Raw genomic sequence first — 6,648 nt, forward strand, 5'->3', positions numbered from 1 at the left:
CTCATTTGTACAATGGAGATGACAATAATACCTACTTCATAGATAACTTAGTATAGCAGTACAGAAAAGGTACTTACTATATGTTAGATATTACAACTTCCAAAATATGTTTTAATTTTTATTTAAATTCTAGTTAATTAACATACAGTGCAATATTGATTTCAGGAGTAGAATTCAATGATTCATTACTTACATACAACACCCATAGCTCATGATAGCAAATAACCTCCTTGATACCCATCACCCATCTAATGCATCTTCCACCCACCTCCTTCCATCAACCTTTAGTTTATTTTCTATTGTTTAGAGTCTCTTATTGTTTGTTACCCTTTCTTTCTTTTCCCCTCTCTCATATGTTCATTTGTTTTGTTTCTTAAATTCCACATGAGTGAAATAATACAGTATTTGTCTTTCTCTAGCTGACTTATTTCTCTTAGCACTCTAGCTCCATCCACATCACTGCAAATGGTAAGATTTCATTCTTTTTGATGACTGAATGATATTCCACTGTCTCTGTGTGTTTGTGTGTGTGTGTGTGTGTACACACACCACATCTTCTTTTTTATATATAAATTTATTTATTTTTATTGGTGTTCAATTTGCCAACATATAGAATAACACCCAGTGCTCATCCCGTCAAGTGCCCACCTCAGTGCCCGTCACCCAGTCACCCGCACCTCCTGCCCACCTCCCTTTCCACCACCCCTAGTTCGTTTCACAGAGTTAGGAGTCTTTCATGTTCTGTCTCCCTTTCTGATATTTCCCACTCATTTTCTCTCCTTTCCCCTTTATTCCCTCTCACTATTTTTATATTCCCCAAATGAATGAAATCATATAATGTTTTTCCTTCTCCGATTGACTTATTTCACTCAGCATAATACCCTCCAGTTCCATCCACATCGAAGCAAATGGTGGGTATTTGTCGTTTTTAATGGCTGAGTAATATTCCATTGTATACATAGACCACATCTTCTTTATCCATTCATCTTTTGATGGACTCCGAGGCTCCTTCCACAGTTTGGCTATTGCACGCCACATCTTCTTTATCCACTTCTCAGTTGATGGATCTTTGAGCTTTCTCCATAGTTTGACTATTGTTGATAATGCTGCTATAAACATCGAGGAGCATGTACCCCTCCAAATCGGATTTTTTTGGTATTCTTTGGGTAAATAGTAGTGCAATTGCTGAGTCATAGGGTAGTTTTTTTTTAACTTTTTGAGGAATTTCCATACTGTTTTCCAGATTGAATGTACCAGTTTGCATTCCCACCAACAGTGCAAGAGGGTTCCCCTCTCTCTGCATCCTCGCCAACACCTGTTTCTTGTGTTGCTAATTTTAGCCTTTCTGACAAGTGTGAGGTGGTATCTCATTGTGGCTTTGATTTGTATTTCCCTTATGATGAGTGATGCTGAGCATCTTTTCATGTGCCTGTTATCCATCTCTATGTCCTGTTTGGCAAAATGTCTATTCATGTCTTCATGACAGTAAAAGAACTCAAGAATGCCTTAACTCTATTTTCCTCCTCTTATTTTTTTCTATTATTTTTGTCGAGTGTATTAATATAATTTTCCCCTTACTTTTATTTATTATTTATTTTAAATTATGGCAAATATTTGTATGTTCACTCATTCAGCAAATATTTATGTGTACATATAGACAAATCATAGACATCTGCTCTAAGTTTAAAAAGGGTGATCAGAATGAAAAAACTGCCTTAAATATATATATATATATATATATATATATGAATTTTAAATAGGTATATAGAGAGGTTTTTTTTACTTGCATTAGCAAAATAATGTGATAATCATACTGAAAACCTTTGTTTGTTTTGGGTCATTTTAATAACCTTGTAGAAAGTCACAGATTAATTTGACTTTAGTGTTCTTTTTGAGTCACACAAGACTCTTATCTTACCTTTTAAATTAGTTAAGTGAATTCCAGAGCCTTTGCTACTAAGTGGCTTCAATATTTATCCAGATTGTTTTCCATTTCAGTTATAATTGCTGTAATAAAGTATGGTCCTAGTTGCTGGGGTGTCTGGTGATTTTGTTATATATATGTTGAGAGTACAAGTAAGGAGCAAGCTCACCAGTAAGTTTTGGTTCTAGTTTTACTTAAAGTCAACCAAAGGAATTAAAAAGCTGTATATTCATAAGTCTTTCTGTGCCTTATGCCTTGTATTTAAATTATCTAAATTAGTTACTATTATTCTTTATCTTACTATTATTCTTATGAGCAAATACTTAAATTTACTAACATTTTAATAATTTATTTCTTTATCATTGCATACCACTTCCTCTTTCTGAGTTTAATTTTATTCTTACCAAATAGTTCTGTTGGGGAATATAGTGATAAAGTGGTTTATGTATACAATGGAATATTACTCAGCCAAGAGTAAAACTTTAAATAAAATATATAATTCTGTTAATCTTTAGTTATAATTTTAGAAAAAAAGTAGTTTTAGCAATTTAAGGTAAAAAGGATTTGTTCTTTCTTTCTTTCTTTCTTTCTTTCTTTCTTTCTTTCTTTTTAAAGATTTATTTATTTATTTGATAGAGCAAGGAAGAATTGATGGGGTAGGGGAGAGGGTAGAGAGAGAATCCTTAAGCTACTCCCCATTGAGTGGGGAGCCTGAAGTGAGGGTTGATCACAGGACCCTGAGATCATGACCTGAGCTGAAATCAAGAGCCTGCCACCTAACCAACTAGACCACCTTGGCACCCCAAGAATTTGTTTATTTTTTCCCAAGGATTTGTTCTTTAAAAAGAAAACTACACAAGAACAATAAAAACAAAACAAAAACAAAATAATATAAATTCAGATTGCATTCTCATGCTTGATCCTTTCCTGAAATTTTTATTTCTCTGCTTTTTATCATATTTTATTTTGGTTTATAGAACTGTCTCTAGATCTAAGTCAACAACTGACTGTGTTCTTTTTTAAAGAAAGAACTAGGGATCCCTGGGTGGCTCAGCGGTTTAGTGCCTGCTTTCAGCCCAGGGCGTGATCTTGGAGTCCTAGGATCGAGTCCCACGTTGGACTCCCTGCATGGAGCCTCCTTCTCCCTCTGCCTGTGTCTTTCCCTCTCTCTCTCTATGTCTCTCATGAATAAATAAATAAAATCTTTTCTTAAAAGAAGGAATTAGATTTTCAGGCCATATTAAAGATGCTGTGCCCACCATGTTTCTCATCTCCTGTATCCATACCAGCAGTAGAATTCTAGTCAAGAGACTCTTGATACTACAGATGGATTGAAACTCCCAGGAGCTCACACTTCTGCTTACCACTTGAAGTTTGATTTATCTCCATAATTCTAGGAACCAGGATTTCCCCCTTTTAAAGGTCTTTGTTTGTTTTAATATGATTATATTTTGCACAAAATTCTTATATAATGTGAGAAAATCTCATGTGTGTCAGTTTAGACATTCACATTGCCAGACAGCTATGACTAGTTTCTAATTAAGTAAGATGAATTTGATGGATGACTTTTTGTTTCAAGGTCTTCTAAAGGTATTTTTGCTTTCAATGTGGTGACAAAAGCAATGTTTTCTGCTTGGGCAAAACCACTGTGAGCTTTCTTAAGTACATAGTGTTAGTAGTAATTTTTTTTACAAAGATAAAACTGATGCACATGTAACTTTCAAATGGCTTTACAAAAACCTGTGAACTTGAGTCTTTGGTCATAATAAAATTGGTATGTTTCAGCTTTCATAAAGGCAACCTTAGAGAAGAACCTCTCAACAAAAGAAGCAGTTTGTCAAGGATGACAGCTGGCATTTTTCAGCCTCGAGTGCCAGGGTTGACTTAAATCAAGTCAACAGCCACGTCAGTGGTAGACTCTATGGTCTAAGTTTACTCACACAAGTTGTAAAGATATAAATGTTTAGAAAAAGCAACTCTTCTTTATCGTTTTGAGTAGTGATTCTCAAACTATTCTATAAGTATCTATATCATGCTTTACTTTAAAATGTAATGACCTCTGTCTTCTACTTCATAGTTCTGTTTGTTTAAATGGTTTAATTATTTATTTGCTTTTCTATATCTCCTCAATTTTTTAATGTGATTATACTTATACATAGATGTGCTATAGCTATTTTGTGGCATCATATATTCCCTTGGCATTTCCTTGTAGATACAAATTCTGTTTGAAAAGTACAAGTTTAAATAAGACTACTTTATGATTGGCTCAGCCATGCAATATTGAGTAAGATAAAAGGTTTAGAGATGACTGTCTTGTTCCTCATGTATTTTTAGAAGTTTAAAAGAATGTACATATTCTTTGAAGTTTAAGATCCTAGAAATCAGATCTACTCAAGTAAGCATGTAGAGGGAGGGGGAAACAGTCTATACTTGTTATGAAACACTTATCTTAAAATTTTTGAAAACCAAAGTACATTGGGTAATCAAAGAAACATTGATAGTATTTATTATCCACTCTGTGCCAGGCATTGTTTTAAATATCTTTGTATGAATGAACACACTTAACTATTCAAAACAAAGCTATTATATGTCACGCCCATATAACAAATGAATAATCTGAGGCAGAGGGAGGGTGAGTAATTTGCCTGAGATCACATGACTAGTAAGTGGCTCAGTTAGGATATGAACCTAGTTAGAGCCTAGGCTTCCAGTGGTTAAGAATAAAACAAGAGTAGTTGAGTAGAGGTGAGACTTCTATGATATCTCCTAACTTCTGATTCAGTGCTCTTTAAAGGGTATCCATTTCTTATGGATGTTAAATATATGTTATTGATTGCTAAATTGAAGGATAAAATAATTTATATTCACAAATTTGGGATTTGAAAAGCATTCCTAGCAACTTAATCTTCAATATGTTTGGTATGGCATTTTTAATTAGAATGGTGAGAATTTAACTGTCATTCATTTCTTTAACTCTTAAACTGTTCATTAATTGCTGTTAAGGCAAAGAAACTTAGGTTAAGTGATTATATTTTTCAGTTCTTTGTACTATTTCTTTCTATATTTTAATATGACTGCTAAGTTTTCTAGATGCATTTGTTTTGTGGTATTTCATGGCCATTTTTCATCAGTTATAAACAGTTAATCAGTATTCTGTCAAATTCTGAAAGGGCTGCTTTTATAAATTTCTAATAGAAACTAATATAGAACCATTCAGAGATGAGTATGCCATGAGTTGGAATGAGAAATTTATGGCTTGCATTTCATTCAGTTGCAACATTGTGACTTAGTGTGTTGTGAGCTTTTTCTTCTGCATTAACAGTATTCTCAGAAACTATGATCTTTTTTTTTTAGAAACTATAATTTTTTTGATAAAGTTCTAAGAGTAATCAATACAGTATTTCAATCTACTTACCATTTTGTTCTTGGTGAACCTGTCAAATAAATTCATGGGTTATTTCTTAATGTTCAAGCTAATTTGCCACGTTTAATGTAAGAATGGTTGAAACTCACTGAGATTAAAATGGCATTGTCTAAGATAGTAAGTCTATGGAGATCTGCTTCCACAATTGTACGGTAATCACATACTAGCCTGGACACTAGTAAGAAATGTCATCGTTAATTGGGATCCTTGTACAATTGGTCAGGTTTTGGATATTCCTTCTCTTGAATAAGAGGGTATTTAGCTTTATTTATGATCCTGAAAATGCATCTTTCAATTCTCAATTGTAAACTGGCTACCACAAATGCTATGTTCATAAGTTCCTTAACCATTATGGTAACATTGATGTACCAAGAAAACTTATCATTGCCAAAACTGGACCACAGATCTAGAATCTATTTAAGTGAGAGCTCCAAACCATTTTATTTACTTTCAGAAAATAAAAACTTAGGATGTTGGCCTTGAACTACATTGCTACAAATGTATTTTGGTTTAGATAATATGATTAAATTTTTGTATTTAAGAAGCAATTAAATTCTATCAATTTAACTATTAATTGTATAAGACATTATGATAAGATATTGATTAAGATTTAATATTGGCTAAATTATATATGATTATAGTGGTTGATTAAATTCTAGCATAGATATGACTGGATAAATAAGTATTTTAGATTTTTTTTGGAATAAGATTTTTTAGATTAAGACATTTTAAAAGTTAATCTTGATTTACTTCCACATCAACAAGTTTATTTTAGAACTGGAGCATCTTCCATCACATCTTATTTTTTTTCCTATATATATATATATATATATATATATATATATATATATATATATTTCAAAAGCTCTTAGGAAATTGAACAAATTGAAAGGAAATGCTATCCCATTTTATTTTCAAAATAACAAAACATTTTGTAGAAGAGCTGATTTAAAGAGTTATGGGAGCAGACTATAAGTTTGAAAGTGCATTTGGTTTCTTTTATATTCATTAATCCACCAATACCACCTTCACCATATTTGATAATCCTTTTAGATAGAATGACATCAAGATGGCAGAACAAACTGATAATCTTGAGACATCATAGATGCTAGAGTTCCCCATCTCTTATCCCATATGTCCATAGTAAAAAAAATATCACTGTGGGAGCCTATTATTAAGAAGCAAGCACAAAAGTGAAAATTCATATGACCTGGTAGTTAGATTGACCACATAATTTATCATGTAAACCTAGAAACTTTTGAGAGTGAAATGGGGCAAACTCATGTTGTTCAAGGGTCAG

This window comes from Vulpes vulpes, chromosome 7, assembly GCF_048418805.1.
Source record: "Vulpes vulpes isolate BD-2025 chromosome 7, VulVul3, whole genome shotgun sequence".
Taxonomy (NCBI): domain Eukaryota; kingdom Metazoa; phylum Chordata; class Mammalia; order Carnivora; family Canidae; genus Vulpes; species Vulpes vulpes.